Source organism: Acomys russatus, chromosome 4 (genome assembly GCF_903995435.1).
Source record: "Acomys russatus chromosome 4, mAcoRus1.1, whole genome shotgun sequence".
Taxonomy (NCBI): Eukaryota; Metazoa; Chordata; class Mammalia; order Rodentia; family Muridae; genus Acomys; species Acomys russatus.
In genome coordinates this window covers 75,889,719-75,910,079 of record NC_067140.1, presented here as the reverse complement: position 1 = coordinate 75,910,079, position 20,361 = coordinate 75,889,719, and the positions used below count along the sequence as shown (strand labels likewise).

The window sequence follows — 20,361 nt, the reverse complement described above, 5'->3', positions numbered from 1 at the left end:
AGGACTGTGGAGAACTGAAAAGGGGCATGTGGTGTGCTACTGAGTGATAAAATCTCTGTTATAATTCTGTTATTGTTCTTGTCTCTGCTATCGTTTTTGCCATTGCTTAACTAATATTGTTTATGCCTTAACTAGAGATTAATGATTTGAGATGACTGAGCAAGTTACAATGTCATGTTAGACTTCCCTAGACTCCTTGTGAGTAGGATGTAGCTAGATTCATTCAATATAGTCTCTTTAGAATTAACAGTAATCTATAGCATGGATTATCTTGGCGGGGATGGCAGGGCTTGAGATTATAGCCTGTGCCTTCCATCCTTCTAACACAGCTCATGTCTCAACAATCACAGCGATACAAGCACAAGCACATAGCGTAGAGCTCTAAGACACTGCCCTTCCTCATGTGTTGATATGGCGGCAAGCCAAAGATGGGTAAGAGTGAGTCTGAGCCTTATCGGACCTAAGACAGACTATGAATGATGGAATTCATATGCCAATGACGGGTAAAGATAAGTGCCTATTCGCTGACCTACGACAGGCCTCCCATAATTTTATTTTAAGAAGGTGAATATGTGGGGAGCCATGCCAAATTCTGCCATGTCAGAAATCTCCTGCTGAGGCTGCATGCTGTGACCTTCGAGTTGCTGACCTTTGCCTCACGAGGTCTGTGTTCTAGGCTATCCTTGGACTATTTACCTTTGAAAGAAGTAGGGAAGTCCCAACTTGGAACCACCCAGAGCATCAAGGAAGTTCTTACAGGGAACTACTCAGAGAAATAGGAAGTTCTTACAGGGAGCGATTCAGGCTATGGTATTCTTGCCTGGGGGCTAGGGTGAGTGAGATTAGAATAGATCCCATTGACCTTGCTCTATATATATTCTTACTAGTCAGCATTAAATTGAATCTTGATCAGAAATTTCCTGACTTGATTCGTTATTTCTCATATCTCTGTATCTTACTTTCAATCCCCACTCCCTCTCTCAGGTGAACCCTGATTCAATTTTTCTGGGACACAACAACACACACACACACACACACACACACACACACACACACACACACACACACACACGAACTCCACACACACCTATGAAGAAGTTCTGCGCATGATGCCTTTTTAATTTAATTTAGCATATATCAATTGAGATGAAAACTCAACATAGGCATTAAAATATATATATTTTATCCTATTACTACAATCTACTAAAAAATATTTTGATTGTGAGATGATCATATAATTTGACTTTTATTTGAGTTTAAAATTTGTGTATAAAACAGGCAACAAATTCAAGTAATTCTCTACTTTAAAAATTAGTTATAGTCATGAGGTTATACTCCAAAAAAAGGAAAATATACTTTTTGCTATTAATAAAATTTCTAAAAATTCCAACTTACAAAAACAAAGAAACTAATACTGGCTCTTTTTTTAATTATATAAAAGAACTAGAAAAAATCAGAAAAGTAACAGTATTCCAAAATTTGTCTTCTTTACCATGATTTAACTTGAGAAACTTTCAATGTGCCAGTTAAGACCTTTCAGAAAAATAGTAGATAAGCAAGTTATACACAGAACAACCTCAGCAACAAGATAAGTGAGCTTGCTAAGGTGCTAGGGGAGTACTGGGAATTTAAAAAGAGGACAGAGAGGTTTATTATGCCTTTATCATCCTCCCTAAAAAAGAACTAAAACCTTAAGTCTCTATTGTCTTCAGAGGTGTACCTGACACCTTCTGACGGCAGCACACCAAGGCAGGAGAGAAGGCTATGTACAAGACAAAGAGGACCTATGGCTGACCACTTAGGCTCAACAGATATAAAACTAACAGATATGAAGTCATTAGCAAACATACATGTGGGGAGAGATTTTTACTAATCTGAAAGCTTGGGCAGAATTCCTTCTCTGTATCATCTATGCCATCCAGTTAATACTTTACACAGTCTCTACTTTGCAAAATGTACTATATTCAAACATCTCTCCTTACCAGGTAACAGAAATGACACAACCAACAAAATAAAATTGTGCTGGGAAGATTGGTGGGGTGGGGGTGAGTGGGTGACAACAAGATGGTGTGGAGAATATGAAGGGCAGCCATGAGAAGAGCCAACCCCAGCAGAAGGAGAACGAACCAGATGGGCCAGGTACTCATGCTCAGCTAACTGATCAGAACAGGGATGGTGTGCAAGGCCTTCTGCCATGTGCAGCTTTTCCAGAGCCCAACAAGTCCAGATATATTAAAGGAGCAGGGGTTGAACTGATCCATCACCCGCTCAGAGTTTTTTCTTGTTTTCTTCGCATGCCAGTAATACATGCAGCAAATGTCATAAATTTCTTCACTTGGACCCTGAGTTCTCCGTGTGCTGAGATAAAATACCGCTCTCTCTCTCTTTTATCTCAAGCACACTGCTCCTACTTGTATCAAAGCAGTGTTTAATTTTCTTCCAGATTTCCTTAAATATTACTGTGGTAATTACTTAAATAGTGCAATTACCAATCTTGGTTTCTCTTTATTCGCAGATGTCCATTTATTAGCAGTAGTATAATTTATTAACTGAATTTACAACCAGTGTTCACCAAATGCCAGTAGAAAGAAAGTCAGTGCCCTATTTAATCATTAAGTGGGATTTAAAAGGAACTGGAATAGGAACAGACCGGTAAGGAAGTTCTCAAAATAACCTTGGCTGAACTAAGGCTGTAGCAATGAAAACTGGGGGAGAGAGTGCCAGGGATAACAATCCAGAGGCATATCTACAGAGACTAGGACCTGGTTCGAGGAGGGACGCTGGAGTGGATTTGCTGGCTTCTGATCTCAGTCACTACTGAGAAGTAATTCAGGTGAAAGAAATGGCTTAGCAACAAATATAATTGTGTCAGTCTTGATTATGTTAGACCCAAGTTTCCTATAAAATGTTCACAAATATTAATTATCTGCTCAAAAGTAAGAGATTCAGGTGAGATGGTCAGGTTTAGGAAATGGCAAATGGTAGTAGCCCTGAGTGAGACCATTAAGGGTAGAGCTGAAATGAAAATGGGCCAAAGCCAGAACACTAGAGAGGACACCAATGTTTACACATAAGATAAAGAAAAAGAAGAAGAAAATGCAGCTTGAAAAAAAAGTGATCAACAGCTTCACATATTACAATCAAGAAACAAGAGGCAAAAAATGTTCTTCTGGGTATAACCATTATGGCAATACCAACTGACCTTGATAAAAAGGGTTTAATAATGCCAAAATTTAGACATGTCTCCAGCTCAGCCTAAATGCCCTATGACAGAGACATAAGGTATAAAGAATCTGTGTCCCTGAAGAACCGTAGAAAGTGGGACTTCCGGTCTGGCCATAGGCTCAGCCTGCCTCAGCAGGCCTGTTGCACCAGGAACATCTAGGATAGAACCCTCCCCCCCCAAATCCCCTGCCCGTTGGGTCCCCTCGGGCATGTCCAGCTGCCCTGAGAAGCAGACTGTCCCCTGAGGTCCATCTTCCAGCCCACAGCTATCTTTCCAAGGCCTGCTACAGCAGGAACATCCAGAGACAATCGGATGGCTAAAGGTCAGCGTAAGAACACAATCAACAAGAGCCAAAGCAATATGGCACCACCAGAGCCGAGCTGTCCTACTACAGCAAGCCCTGGATGTCCTAACACAGCTGAAGCACAAGGAAATGGCCTTAAACCCAATCTTATAAAGATGATAGAGACCTTTCAAAAGAAAATGAATAAATCCCTTAAAGAAATACAGGAAAATGCAATCAAATCTGTGAATGAAATGAATAAAACTGCTCAATACCTGAAAATGGAATAGAAGCAATAAAGAAAACACAAACTGAGGTAACCCTGGCGATAGAGAACCTAGGGAAGAGAACAGGAGCAACAGAAGCAAGCATCGCCAGCAGAATAAAAAAGATGGAAGAGAGAATCTTGGGCATAGAACACAGTATGAAAGAAATTGATACGTTGTTCAAATAAAATATCAAACCTAAAAAATTCCTGACACAAAACATGCAGGAAATCTGGGATACTATGAAAAGACCTAATTAAAAATAATAGGAATAGAAGGTGAAGAGGCCCAGCTATAAGGCCTAGAAAATATTCTCAACAAAATCACAGAAAAACATTTCCCCAACCTGAAGAAAGGCACACCTATACACATACAGAAACACATAGAACACCAATTAGATAACACCAGAAAAGAAAATCCTCCCACCACATATTAATCAAAACACTCAACATACAGAACAAAGAATATTAAAAGCTACGAGGGAAAAAGGCCAAGCAACACACAAAGGCTGAATTATCAGAATTACATGTGACTTCTCAACAGAGAAGGGCCTGAGCAAATATTTTGCAGTCTCTAAGAGACCGCAGAAGCCCACCCAGACTACTATACCCAACAAAACACTCAATCACCATAGATATAGAAAGCAATATATTCTAAGACAAAATCAAATTTAAACAATATCTATCCACAAAGCCAGCCCTATAAAAATACTAGAAGGTAAACTCCAACCCAAGAAAGCTAACTACACCCAAGAAAGCACAGAAATAAAGAACTCCATACCAGCAAAAATAAAACTAAGTAACTCACTCTCTCTCTCTCTCTCTCTCTCTCTCTCTCTCTCTCTCTCTCTCTCTCTCTCTCTCTCTCTCTCTCTTTCTGTGTGTGTGTGTGTGTCTCCCTCTCTCTGTCTCTTATCACAAACATCAAAATAACAGGAATTAACAGTCATTAATAACTCTCCATATCAATAGATTCAATTCACCAATAAAAATACACAGACTAACAGAATGGAAGAGAAAACAGGATCCATCATTCTGTTGAATACAAGAAACATACCTCAGCAACATAGATAGACATTGTCTCAGAGTAAAGAGATTTTTAAAAAAGTGTTTTCAAGCAAATGGACACAAGAAGCAAGCTTGAGCAGCCATTCTAATATTTAATAAAAATAGACTTTCAACCAAAATTAATCAAAAGAGTCGGGAAGAATACTTCATGCTCATCAAAGGAAAAATCCACCAAGATGATGTCTCAATTCTGAATACATATGGCCCAAATGCAAGGGCATCCACTTTCATAAAAGAAGCATTACTGAAGCTTAAATTACACTTCAAACCCCACACATTAATAGTGAGAGACTTCAATACCCAACTCTCATCAATGGACAGATATTGGTGGTTAGTCTGATGCTATGTATGCAAATGCTAACTTCTGGGACCTAAGATCTGGTTGCAGTCCAGATAAGTACATTCTCAAGTACACCAAATGATGTTGTATAAACTTCGATTCCCAATATTCTCTGATTGGTAAAATAAAATAGGCTGGACAGCCTATAACTGAGTAGAAGAAGAGAAGTAGGCAGAGCTTCAGTTCCCAGACCTAGGGGTCTCGGGTAGGGACCAGGAGATGGGAAGGAGGAGAAGAGAGGAGAAAGGAAGGGGAAAGATGGAGCAGATCCAGCCCAGACAGCATGAAGACTGGCAAGTAACGTGGGGAGTGTGGCTAGGAGGGAGCCTGACCAGCTTTAAAAATTAGTTTAAATTGTACCTTCCCAGTTATTATACTAAAGCCCTTTATTAAATCATTAGGTCTCTGTCTCAATTATTGGGGAACTAGCCAGGTTATAGGAAAGCCTTTTAGAATTAATAAATATTCAACAACAGACAGGTCAATGAAACAAACTAAACAGAGAAATAATGAAACTATCAGATGTTATTAATCCTTTGGACCTAACTGATACCAACTATACATTTTACCCCAAACACAAAAGAATATGTCTCCTCAGCACTTCATGGAACCTTCTCCAAAGTTGACCATATACTCGGTCACACAGCAAGCCTCAACAGATAGAAGAAAAGTAAAATAACACCTTGTATCTTATCAGACCACCATGGATTAAAGTTGTACTTCAACAGAAAGCCTACAAACTCATGGAAACTGACCAATGACCACTGGCTCAGGGAAGAAATAAATTAAAGACTTCCTAAAATTCAATGAAAATGAAGGTACAACATACACAAACTTATGTGGCACAATGAAAGCAGTGCTAAGAGGAAAGTTCACAGTACTAAGTGCCTTCATAATGAAATTGGGAGAGGAGATGACCAGTGAGATTTCTGATAATGCTGGTGGCATGACTGGGAGACATGGCACACACAGAGCCAGAGGAGGGGGACAGGGCCCCCTTGATGTCCAACCATGACGATGCAGCCCCCTCAGAACCCCCCAGTCGCAGTCCCTGCTGCTGCTGCTGCTGCTGCAGCTGCTGCTGCAGCTGTTCCTGGAACCAAGAACAGCGACGAGCTTGGCAGATTTCTTGAGAAAGCAAGTTGCAGCCCTGCCCCAGCTGTGAAGTCTGCATTCCACCAAGCCCTGAGAAGTACAGAGCTGGGCACAGGGCTTTGACAAGTTGATGCATAGCCCCAGGGGCTGCAGTGTGATCCATGCATTCCTGCACACAAAATACAGTGAAGAAAACATGCTCTTTTGGCTGGCTTGTGAAGAGCTGAAAGCAGAGGCCAACCAGCATGTGGTGGATGAAAAGGCGCAACTCATCTATGAGTACCACCCTATCCCCCAAGAAGGTGAGCCAGACTCAGAGATAAGTGGGGGTTGCCTGGGAAGGGCACCACCTCTTGGTGCCTGACACACAGGTGAGCTTGGACTCCTGTGTGCAAGAAGGCACCAATAGGAAAATGAAGATGCAGGAGCCATCACCACACACCTTTGATGGTGCACAGCTGCAGATCTACCCCCTCATGCACCGGGACTCCTATTCTCATTGCTTCACTTATTGCTCTCTACTCCTGGAGGAGTGGGGCCCACATTCCTCTGAGGCCTAGGTCATTTTCCCTACAGATGTTCTACTCCCATGGGCAGACGAGGGGCTAAACCTGCCCCACTTGGCTGGAAGTAGACTCAGTCCCAGAGGAAACTGCAGTGTTCAGCTCTACCCTAGCCTGCTCTTACTGGAGGTTTTCCTAGACGGTGCCTCAGGCCTCCTCAGTCATGTGCCCAGGAGATATTCTCATGGAGGAAAGCCTCTATACCAATAGGTTTGTAGCAGGAAAACTGTTTATTCCTCAGAACCAGATATAGGACTTCAGAATCAAACTCAAATGAAAAGCCCATTCATATTTTATATATTAGTGAACTTTTAAAATTGGAAATATGTCCTTACTGTACATTTTATCAAAAGAAAAAAAAAAGAGCTTTCACATTCATCTGTATTCTTCCACACGCCAAAAACAAGAAAGGAAAAAAAGAAAAGAAATTAGAGAGATCTCATACTAGCACCTCAATACCACTTGAAAACTCTAGAACACAAAGAAGCAAACACATTCAAGATGATTAGAGTGTGGGAAATAATCAAACTCAGTGCTCAAATCAATGAATTAGAAACAAAAAGAACAATACAAAGAACCAACAAAACCAAGATCTGGTTCTTTAATAAAATCAACAGGATAGACAAACCATTAGCCAAACTAAGAAAAGACATAGAGCCAATATCCAAATTAACAAAATCAGAAATGAAAAGGGGGAACATAAACACAGACAATGAGGAAACCCAAGGAACCATTAGGCCTTATTTCAAAAACCCAACCTCCACAAAATTGGAAATTCTAAACAAAATGGACTATTTTCTTGATACATAGCAGGTACCAAAGTTTATTCAAGGATAGGTAAAGAATTTAAATACTCCTATAACCCCTAAGGAAATAGAGGCAGTCATTAAAAGTCTCCCAACCAAAGAAGCCCAGGGCCAGGTGGTTTTAGAGCAGAACTCTACCAGATTTTTCAAAGAAGAACGAATACCAATATTCCTCATACTACAGAACAGAAGGGACACTGCCAGATGCATGCTATAAGACCACACAGCTATCAACCTGATATCCAAACCACACAAAAACTCAATAAAGAAAGAGAATTTCAGGCCAATTTTCCTTATGAACATTGATGCAAAAATACTCAATAAAATACTCACAAACTAAATCTAAGAACATCATCCCGATGGGCACAGTGGCACATGCCTGTAATCCCAGCACTTGGGGAGGCAGAAGCAGGTGGATCTCTATGAGTATGAGACCAGCCTGATTTACAAAGTGAGTCCAGGACAGCCAAGGCTACACAGAGAAGCCCTTTCTCGCGCGCACGCGCGCACACACACACACACACACACACAAATCATCTGCCATAATGAGGCAGGCTTCATCCCAGGGATGCAAGGATGGTTCAACATTGGAAAATCCATCAATGTAATCTACCATATAAACAAACTGAAAGAAAAAAACACATATTCATCTCATTAAATGCTGAAAAAGCCTGTGACAAAATCTAACACCCTTTCATTTTAAAAGTCTTGGAAAGATCAGAAATATAAGACACATACCTAAACACAATAAAGATAACATACAGCAAGCCAATAGGCAAAATCAATATAAATGGAGAGAAACTTAAAGCAAATCCATTAAAATCAGGTACAAGACAAGGCTGTCCCCTTTCTATGTATCTAATCAATTTAATACTTGAAGTTTTAGCTAGAGCACTAAGATAACTAAAGGTGATCAAGGTGATACAAATTAGAAAGGAAGAAGTCAAAGTATCACTATTCACAAGTGACATGATAATACACATAAGTGACTCAATAATTCTACCAGAGAATGCCTACAGCTGATAAACACCTTCAGAAGAGTCGATGGATACAAAATAAATTCAAAAACTCAGTAGCCTCTCTCTATACAAATGATAAACAGGTTGAGAAAAAAAATCAGGGAAATAACATTCTTCATAATAACCACAAATAATATAAAATACCTTGGTGTAACTCTAACCAAGCAAGTGAAAGACCTATACAACAAGAACTTCAAGTCTCTGAAGAAAGGAATTAAAGAAGATATCAGAAGATTAAAAGATCTTCCATGCTGATGGATTGGTAAGATTAACATAGTAAAAATGGCCATCTTACTAAAAGCAATCTACAGATTCAATGCAAATCCCATCAAAATTCCAACATAACTCCTTACAGACCTTGAAAGAGCAATGCTCAACTTCATATGGAGAAACAAAATACCAGATAGATAAAACAATATTACACAATAAAAGAACTTCTGGGGGTATCACCATCCCTGATTTCAAGCAGTACTACAGAGCAACAGTAATAAAAACTGCATGGCATTTGCATAAGAATAGATTGATCAATGGAATTGAATTGAAGACCCAAAAATAAATCTAAACACCTATGGACACTTGATTTTTGACAAAGATGCCAAAACTATATAATGGAAAAAAGAAAGCATCCTCAACAAATGGTTCTGGTCTAACTGGATGTCAGCATAAAGTATGCAAATAGATGCATATTTATCACCCTGCACAAAACTCAAGTCCAATTGGATCAAAGACCTCAACATAAAACCAGATACAGTAAATCTAATTGAAAAGAAAGTGGGGGATAGCCTTGATCACATAAGCATGGGAGACAATTTCCTGAACAGAACACCAATAGTCTAAGCACTAAGATTAACAATTAATAAATGGGGCTTCATGAAACTGAAAAGCTTCTGTAAGACAAAGGACACCATCAAGGGAAAATAGCAGCCTATAGAATGGAATTTTCAGCAACCCTATATCCCACAGAGGGCTGATACACAATATATATAAAGAACTCAAGAAATTAGACACCACCAAACTAAAATGCCAAATTAAAAAATGGGACACAGAGCTAAACAAAGAATTCTCATCAGAAGCTCTAATGCCTGAGAAGCACTTAAAGAAAAGTTCAACACCCTTAGTCATCAGGGATATGTGAATGAAAAGGACTCTGAAATTCCATCTTACACCCATCAGAATAGCTAAGGTCAAAAGCTCAAGGTGAGGATGTGGAGCATGGGGAACACTCCTCCAGTGCTGATGGGAATGGAAACTTGTCCAGTTTGGCAGCCACCAAATTGGAAATAGTTCTACCTCAAGATCCAGTTATACCACTCCAAAACATATACCCAAAATCCATCATTCCACAAGTGTTCAACTATGTTTATAGCAGCTTCATTCATAACAGCCAGAAACTGGAAACAACCTCTATGTCCAACAACCAAAGAACAGATAAAGAAAATGTGGTACACTTACACAATGGAATATTGCTCAGGTATTTAAAAGAGGACATCATGAAATTTTCAGGCAAATGGATAGAACCAGAAAAGATCATTCTGAGTGAAGTAACCCTGACCCAGAAAGACACACATGCTATATACTCATTTATAAATGGACACTAGCCAAAAGTACAGGATCACCATGCTACAATCCACACACTCAAAGGAGCTAAGAAGCAAGGAGTACCCAAGGGAGGATGCTTGAATCTCACTGAAAAGTGGAAATAAAAATAGTCATGGGCTTAGGGGAAGATATGGAGAGAGAGTGGGAGAGGGAGTCGGGGAAGGAACAGGAAGGAAGGACAGAAGGAGAGAGAACTGACAGACAGAACTGGAATAGATGAATGGAGCAAAGGAAACTCCTAGGAATCAATGAGGGTGACTCTAGGTAAGACTCCTAGGAATAGGGGACATGAAACCTGAAGCAGCCACTTCTTGTGACCAGTGAAGACATCCAATGGAGGAGTGCAGACATCAACTGATCCACAAAACTTTTGACCCACAATTTGCCTACAGGATATATAGGGATAAAGATGGAGCAAAAATTAAGGGACTGGCCCAACTTGACACCTATGCCATGAGGAGCCCACCCCTGACACGATTCATGATATTCTGCCATACTTACAGACAGGAACCTAGCATAACTGTCCTCTGAGAGGCTTCACCCATCAGCTGATGTTAAGAGATACAGAAACCCACAGCCAACATTAGGCAGAGTTTGGGAAATCTTGCTGACAAGAGGGAAAATAGATGGAAGGATCCAAAGAGGTCAAGGACAACACAAGAAAGCCTACAGAAATCAACTAACCTGGGCTCACAGAGACAGACTCAACCAACCAAACAGCATGCTTGGGATGGTACTACGCCCCCTACACATGTGTAACAGAAGTGCAACTTGGTCTTAATGTGGGACCGCTCACAGCAAGAACATGGGATGTCTCTAACTTTGTTGCCTGCCTTTGGATCCCTTCCCTGTAACTGGGCTGCCTTGTCTAGCCTCAGTAGGAGAAGGTGCACCAAGTCCTACTCCAATTTGATAGGCTAAGTCGACTTGAGATCCATGGGAGGCGACCCTGTCTCAGAGGAGAAAGGGAGGAGGAGATCAGAGAGGAGATGGAAGAGGGGGGACTGGGAGGACAGGAGGGAGGGGAAGCTGCAACTGTGATGTAAAGTAAACAAACCAAATAATTAAAAAGAAAAAACAAAGTGGAACTTCCAGTTGACCTCAATTCTTCTTCTGTAAAACAAATAAAGTTCACTTTTGCTGGAAACATGGGATTATTTATAAATCCCTGTACTCCAACAGCTCAGGCTTTCCCTAACTTACCCATCTAGCAAATAAATTTGTCCAATAAGTTGCTGTTCTGAGAGCCATTTAATAATTTTCTATTTTTATCATAAAAATAATATATAAATGCTTTCACACCTAAAACCTTAAATGAACCATTGATTCTTTGGTTCAACTAATATAGATTTTTTTTAAAGTCACATGTGGCCTACATACACTAGAAGCAATTCAGACTACAAAACCACACTGCTTTATTTAAATAGGAATAAGGGAGGAAATAGAGGAACTTGGCTTAAGACGTGAGGAAGTGGTCATTTGCTGCGATGAATGTAGAAAGGGCAAGGCCTGAAGGAGCCATCAGGTTACAAGGTCCGCGTTTATCTGAATGTGGCTAGTATTTCAGAAGTCACCGCTCATTACATTCGGCATCTTCCTCAACTCTTCCAATTAGTCGTCCCGACTCCTACAACCTGAACAATTTAAATTCTCCTAGCTCATATCCAACAGAGTATCAAAATCTTACCGATATATACCAAAATATCTCAAATTCACCTTCTATTCTTTAATTGCAACATAAAAATTAATTGAATCGAAAGATAAGATGTCCAGGCCCTCATCTGTCTTGTTGATCTTATTTTTATGATCCACTGGCCTCAAAGGCCAGTCTCCAAAGTTTCCATCCTATTACGAATCCCTGTTTCTCTTTCAGGACAGTATAAATCTGGAAACTTTGTGAATCCTCCACTCCGTGTGTTATACAGGCTGTTCTTGTTTTACAAACGATGCTCAGCCTCAGAGAGGAGCACTTCCAGGCTAGATGCGTGACTTCTCTGTAGCTGACTTCTTAACATTCTGATGAATTCTTCAACGTACTAGAAGGACCACTCTTCCAAATCACTAAGCTACATTTCAAATCACTGACATAATCTTAAGCACAGTAAGAACTCCAACAATACAACAACATGTTCATCCATAAAATATAAAGGTTGCTGGACTTGGCCATGCATGCCCATAATCTCAGAACTCAGGAAGGTGGCTGCAAGTTTACAGCCAATAGGATCTGCATAGGGAGAGCCAGGCAAGCCAAGCCAGGGTTGTATAATAGGACAAACAAACACAAAGGCCCACACAAAGTTAAAACTGTTAACTTACTGACTCAAAACTATCTTCTTGAAGTTCTCTACATCGTCACAAACGAGAAAGGAGATGGAGGCTAGGCCAGCTCCAGATGCTAGGACGCTGGACTGCACAACTATGCTTAGACAGCACTATAATTAGAAGAATCATATTAGAGGAAATAAACAAATCGTCTAGATATCTGGACATTCATCTTCCTAAAGCTCTAGGCCAATATGCTGCCAGCCTTTTCCTCCAATGACTTGCATGTAAGATCAGACTTTCAGAAATTGGATGTAAGCCAGGCATGGTGGCGCACGCCTTTAATCCCAGCACTCGGGAGGCAGAGGCAGGAGGATCTCTGTGAGTTCCAGGCCAGCCTGCTCTACAAAGTGTGTCCAGAACACCCAAGGCTACACAGAGAAATCCTGTCTCAAAAAAGAAAGAAAGAAAGAAAGAAAGAAAGAAAGAAAGAAAGAAAGAAAAATTAGATGTAAAATTATAAGCATTTTCAATCATCATAAGTACTAGAAATAATTAACAACCCACCTTTTTAGGTGTTTCATTTTTTCATTTTATAAAATTGTATTGTTGTTTTCAAACCATTGCTTATATTTATATACAATTTTAAAATAAATTTTAAAAAAGCCCATACAACTCAAATAACTACCAGCGACATAGAACCACAAAATACATTGCTAGGGAAAACCCAGCATGCTTAGCAGCCTTTTTTCTGTAGAATACATGTAGGCCATACTTCTCTGATAAAATGAGCAGTAGGAGAGCTTTAAAGTGACAGAAGCATGTGAAACACAGGATTTGTCTGCAGTTTAGTCAGGCATAGGATTGCACATGACAGTGTTCTCATGGTTATATTACTAAGATACCAGACAGCTAAATAAGAACATAAGCATTATATATTAATAATCTGTCGATACATTCAAACATAAGAATCAATGAAACAAATTAATTTATTATACCAAATTAATTTAACTGATCAAGACACTCAAGAGCTTATATTACCTGTATACATATCCTAAAACATTTCCTTAAGAAAAAAATGTCAGCCAAATAGAAAGTCAACCCATAAATATGTCACAATAACCTGAGGCAGAATGCTGTGGTATAAATGGATTGACAGAGGGCATTAAAGGCAGTAACAAAAATACTGATCCTCCTACTGAGCCTATGTCTAAGCAACTCCCCCACCCGCCATCCTGTCTTGAACACTTCTGTTGTGCATGCGTCTGTGACTTCTGAGACCTGAAATCCCATCCACAGCCTCAGTGTGTCCTGTAAATGTTTCCTTGGCTTCTTGACTTCACTGACACTCAGCTATCTGTTAATAGCAATTCTCTTTAGAAGAAGGCCTTTTATTTAATCTTCAGGATTTTGTTCATCAAAACTAGACAAAAGGATTAATGGTCCTCATTCCCACACCAAATTCCCACACTTTCTGTTCTGATTCAAAGAAAATTGCTAGCCATTTTCTCCTCTTTCCAAGCTCAGAATCATGGACAGGTGGATACTGGGAAGGTGTATACTACAGATACAGATACCACTGTGCCAGGTGGATTAAAGACTAAGATAGAAGCAATCAGAATCTTCACACAACATTGTAGAAAAGAGTCAGGTACCAACTTCACAGAGCTGTTTCATAACAGATTAGCTTCTATTGTTAGAGATCCTGAATCAACTGATCTTTTTATTAAATCAAACGAGTCTTATGCCATAGTACAGTTTTCCACTGCTCTTGGGGGAAAGAAAACAGTCTAAGCTTATTATACCATATAAGACCCTACAGAATCCTACCCAGGTTTCTACCTCCTTGTTGCAACCCAGATGAAGCCTGGCCCTGGGTTCTCTTCAGATTTCCCTGTATCAAATTCTAATGTGTTAAATGCCAGCACTTCAGAAAGCATTCTGTTACTGTTCTACCTATAGTGTCATCTACTCACTCTATCACATTATCCATTTTATTTTCCCCATAGCACTTAACATAGGCTGAAATCGTTTGTCCTTATGAGTCCCTGTCCTAGGGAGAGCGTAAGTACAATGAAAACAAAAGCTTATCTATTTTGTTCATGGCTGTGTTTCAAACACTGCACATATTGCCAAAAAACTGTATTAAGCAGGCGAGCTAGTGGTGCAGACCTATATAAATCCCAGCTGCTAAGGAGGATAAACAGGATGAAAATGAGTGAAAGACAAGAGCAATTTAGTTAGGTTGCCATTTCAAAATAAAGACCAAATACATGTGTGGGATTATACCTCAGTCCAGAGTACCTGCCCAGCATGTATGAGGCCTTATATACGCAATCCCTAATACAAGAAAAATAAATGAAGGAACATTCAGTAAACATTAATAATTGCTTTTTTATAGATGGGGTTCTTGGACTTGGATGCGTCAGTGAAAAAAGTGCTTCATGCTAAAGCATAAGAACCCGAATTCAAACCCTCAGCATCAATGTGAAAAGTTGAACATGGCAGGTAGTTCCTGTAACCATAACACTACACGACGAAGACAGGAAGAACCCTGAAGCTCACTGGCCAGCCAGCTCTGTCAAATCTGTATGCTCCGTAGGCAGTGAGAGACCATGTCTCAAAAACATGAGCACACATAGATGTCAAATGCACATGAAGATATCCACCCCCAAAAAGATGAAGGCATCACCTCCCCAGGACACTGGCTACCCTCAAGCCTGGACTACTCTTCACCTTCCCATTCTTTCTTCAGCTTTCAGAGTGAATGGTACTGCTTCAAAATGTTTCCCTCAACAACCTAAGACAGCCTTAATGCCAACTGCTACCAGCATCCTCAGTCATTCCCTCTGATTTATTCTCTTCCAATTACCCTTCAAGATACAAAAATTCACTGTTTATTTATTGACCACCTGCCCCAAACATAAAGCTTGCTATGATAGGGGGAGGCTCTTTTTCTTTTCTTTTTTGTGGTTAGAGTTTTTGAGTAAATTAATGTATGTAAACATGGTCACATAACTGAAGATAAGTCTGCAAGTAACTCTTCCTCCCCCTAGAAACAACCATGATCAATTTGAGATTAAGTAAAATGCAAAAATTAACAATAAATTAAAGTTTACCCTGAATCATGAACAACATCAGTAAAAAAGCCAAGAGGAAGAACAGAGAAGTTAAATCTGTCCAACTTCAGCTATGTACATTTTTGGAACTTAAGTTATTCTTAATATTGATAAGTAAAACAATATGTTCAAATATTTGGAAATTTCAGTAAATTTAAAGTATGCATCCCCAATACACATATTATGCACATAATAAATTTTAAAATAAATTTTAAATGAACTGTGCATAGGATACCTATACATAAAAAGAATGCCCCCTGCATAACAATAGAAACAAAATTAAAAATTAAGTGTAAGAATAATTATGCAACAAATGAAGATGAGCCGAACTCCCCAAGGCCTAGTATGTGGGGTTTTAAAAAAGTAATAACATAAAGAAAGCAGTAAAATATTTTAAAGAAATTAAAGATACTACCAAGAAAAAGTTTTAAAATAGCAGTTGAAAGAAATAAAACACAAATATTTGTATGTTTTTTCATTTACTGTGTATGGGGAGGTGAGGAGCTATTTGTAAAATACTCTGCAACTCAAGCAGCGCAGAGGTGGACTACAATGAGGCTGGCAAACAGCTGTATTTTTGGCACCTTTAGTAGGTGATAAAAGTAGGGCTGCATTGTACTGGATTTCAATTGCTAGTATAACTGTCTTCTCACACAAGAAACATTTTGATTTCTTTGAGCTTTTTTTTTTAAGAGAATGAAGAGTCAAGATACCATGACCAACTCACCAAAATATCCCAAAGTCAATAGACATACGCAGCCAACACTCTTGTTAAGAAACATATCACTACTGTCCAGAGGTGGATTTTGTTTGTCTGTTTTGTTTTGTTTTTTGTTTTTCCAAGACAGGGTTTCTCTGTGTAGCCTTGGCTGTCCAGGATCTCCCTTCGTAGGCCAGGCTGGCCTGGAATCCAGAGATCCACCTGCCTCTGCCTCTTGAGTGCTAGGATTAAAGGCGTACATCACCACCGTTTTGCTTTTTTAATTTTACTTTATTATTTTGTTTGTATGGCTGTTTTACATGCAGGTATGTTTGTACACCACCTGCGCACAGTGCCTTCCAGGACAGAAGAGGGCATCAGATTTCCTGGAACTGGAGTTACAGCAGGTTGTTAGCTGCCGTTCCAATGTTAGCAATCAAACCTCTGGAAGAGTAGCCAGTGCTCTGAACCACTGAGCCATTGCTCTTGGATCCCTTTCACATAGCTGTGCTGCCTCGTCTGGGCTCAGTGGAAGAGGATGTACCTAGCCCTGCTGCAACTTGATGTGCCAGGGTGGGTTGGTACCCATAGGGGACCTCCCCTTCTCTGAGAATAAGGGATGGGGGAATGGAGGAAAGGATGTGAGAGTGGGAATGGCAGGCTGTAAAATAAACAAAAATAGTAATAATAATAATAATAACAACAATAATAAATAGACACATCACTAAACTTAATAACCTCTAACACTACTTCTTTTCCCACAAAAGTAACCACTGTCCTGAGGTCTCAATCTAGTTTTTCCTGATGTTGAATTTCATGTGCATAAAATAATAGACAACATGCTCTTTCAGGTTAGCCTACTTCGATCAACAGAATGTTTGCATAATTTCTTTGCTGCTACATGCAGCTATAATTTGTGTTTTACTGCTGTTCTCACTGCTATCCAGCATTGGCTGGAACACACATTTATCCATTTTACTAGCGATGGACATTTCTCCAGGTTTTTATTAATAAAAACAGTGAGAGTGCCATATTTCTTGTTAGCTGGTTATCTCAATTCTTACTGAAATTGCTGGACATATGCACTACAAAAAAAATTTATGAAGACACTGTTGGATAATTTTCAGAAATTATTTTCCCAATTTACATACTCAGCAGCATGAGTTTCATTGTCCTTCCTAGCTTACTAGCACATAATATTTCTCGCGTTTTTATTTTCACCCATTCTACTTAGTGTTGTAATGTTACCTTACAGCATTAGCTTGGTGACTGGTAATTTTTAGCACTTCTATTAGCTACTTGTATTGCTTTTCTTACTGCTGTAATCAAACACCAAAAAGAAACAACTTGGAGGAAGTTTCCTTTGCACTCTGCTTTCAGGGTATAGCCCATTACATAGGGGAGTCGTGGAAGCAGAAGGCCATACGTAGCCACAGTCAGGAAGCCCGTAAAGATGAACCCTGCTGCTTGGCTCACTCTGTCCCGTCCCATTTTCTTGAGCCAGTGACCCCAGCCCATGGATTAGTGCCACCTGCATCAGAGCGGGTCTTCTCTCTACATTTAAACTGCACAGCTATGGCTCTAGATGTCTCACTACTCCAGCTGACCATGAAAACTAACTACCATACCACTTAAGTATCTACTTTTATTAAATGCCCGTTCGATTCTCCTTCCCACTTTTTGGCTGGGTTTTCTCTTTATCAAACTGATTAATAGGCGTTTACACAATACAGGCAAAGTTATTTGCCAAGCATATGCACTGTAAGTATTATTTTGTTTTCTTTTATTGAAACATTCTGCAACACATGTTCTTGTCAGTGTTCAAAGGTTATAAATTCTTTCCTTAATGCCACCAAAGATTGTTTAGCTTTGTTTTCTGGGGTGTTTAGGAACTACCTTAAGCCAGACTTAATACTATCATGTGCGTGTTTCCTTCCAGTGGAGTGAGCTCTATATCCAATCACAAAAGCAGTTAGTTACCCCGAACAGTCATGCTGCTGTTCTCACATGTGGTCTACAGCTGGGGGAGACGCTGAGGAGTGTTCTATCCTAAGCAGCCTGCATGGTGCCTCCTAGCACTGTGAATGCTAGCCAGCAGTTAGGAAACTTCCAGCTTAGTTCCACCTTGATTTCTGTGTCCTGTAATCAAAGTGTGTAGTGTCTTCAGCAATAGGGTCTTACTACCTAGTTCTGGTAGGAACCAAGAATAATGGCAATAGCACCTATCCTTTTAGGGGCCCTGTGACCTCTCCAGCCTGTAACTACAGGGAGCCATCCCATAGCGGGCACTGAAGTTCTTGTCTTCTGGGAGCAGAATTTTTTAGCCATAAGGAGAATTTCCACGGCAGGCTCTTTTGTTGTACAGTTTTTAAGACATATTTTTTAGTTTATAAAGTAGCAGCTTTGCATATGGCTTTATCACGAATCCTTAGCTGTGTTAACCCTCTCCCAATTCCACTTACCTCATCTCCTTGACCCAAGCCTCTTTGAGCCTTTTAACACCTATTCTCCCCATCTACCCCCAACACACATGCTTCATACCCTCTGTGTTTTAATGTTCGCCTCCCCTTTCTTGCTTTCCAGCCTCTATACTAAATTAGATTGAAATACAGAACTCAATATTCAAAGCTAGGATCTGTGTCTTTCTGCACCTGGTTTACTTCAATTAGTACAGTATTTTCTGGTTGCGTTTTCTTTTTTTATTTTATATTTTTGCAAATTTCATAATTTATTGTTGTGGTTAATTTATCTGCCTATAATTACTATTACTGCAGTATTTTCTAATCCGCCAGCAATCAATCAAGAAACAGACACCTGTTATATTTTTAAATAGCCTTACTTAACGTGGGCAGGGAAGATATTAATTCCCTAAACTATTTCCCATAGTGGTGCAGGTATGGAATACCTGCCACAATCCCATGCCATCTACTTCTAATAATTTCTATCAAGCTACCTCCCATCTATAATCCCATATACTTGCTAATTATCATCATCTGGGCCAAGTCTCCATCCACACCAGCCATGTGCTTCTCCTCCACCTAATCCATGGTGCAGCCTTCTTCACTTCCCTCAGATCTGTCTTCCTCCCAAGATTCTCTCTGTCTCCCCAAGCCCTAGAACCTTAGCCATACCCATTCCATTTGACCTGCCCAGGTGTGATGGCCTTTTATTGGTCAAACAGGTTAGGCTCTTAGGCAAGGTACAGGTGGGGCACAGAGACAGCAAGCAGTAATTAGCATCAAAATACATCAGACCAACCTCGAGCATTAATTTATTTTAGGTGGACTAGAATTCTATTACTTATAAGTCTCATTTTATTGTCATTCATCAGAGAGTGGCATCTAGGCTGGCTGGCTTCAGTTCCTAGCTACAGTGCCCAGACTCCTGCTGAACATGGATATGCTGGTATATCTGTCATAGAACATAAGTTCCTTTAAGTATATGCCCAGGGGCAATAGATGGATCCTATATAAATTCTACAGTTAGCTTTTTGACAAACCACCATACCGAGTTCCATAGCAACTGTATCCTTCTATACCCCTACCAACACTGAACATGAGGTTTCACACAACCTCATCAACATCTGCTATTTTTTTTAATATCCATTCTGATAGAAGGGAAATAGTACATATCTGATATTATAAACCTTATCAAAAGTCTATGATAGGGGAGGGAATAGGTACAAACAGGAGACCACACCATTATTTCCCCATATGAATGTATCATCAGGCTGCCTTCTACATATTTATGTTTATGTCTATAGACTAGTGCTGTTCTCAGGAAGAGAAAAAGAAGCTCCTTTCTGCAGAGGTAATGGTTAATAGAGAGACTCTAATCTGGTCAAAGCAGAGAGAATAAGTGATTGATAAGTGCTTAGCTTTAAATAGGACATTAATACCACTCCTCCATTCTCAGATGAAAAAACATTACACAAGAGAGGGGAGAAAAAATATGAACCAGAGGACAGCAAAGACAGATGTGACACTGCCACTGCAACCAAGAACACACAGCAGCTA

The 20,361-nt window shown here is 39.8% G+C and overlaps 1 protein-coding gene and 1 pseudogene across 1 annotated transcript in view; one reads left to right on the top strand and one right to left on the bottom strand.

Annotated features, from left to right (window-relative positions):
- Window positions 1-20,361, bottom strand: part of Macrod2 (mono-ADP ribosylhydrolase 2) — a 1,925,774-nt gene that overhangs the window by 1,867,835 nt on the left and 37,578 nt on the right. The window lies entirely within an intron of this gene.
- Window positions 6,154-6,837, top strand: LOC127188318 (regulator of G-protein signaling 19-like; annotated as a pseudogene).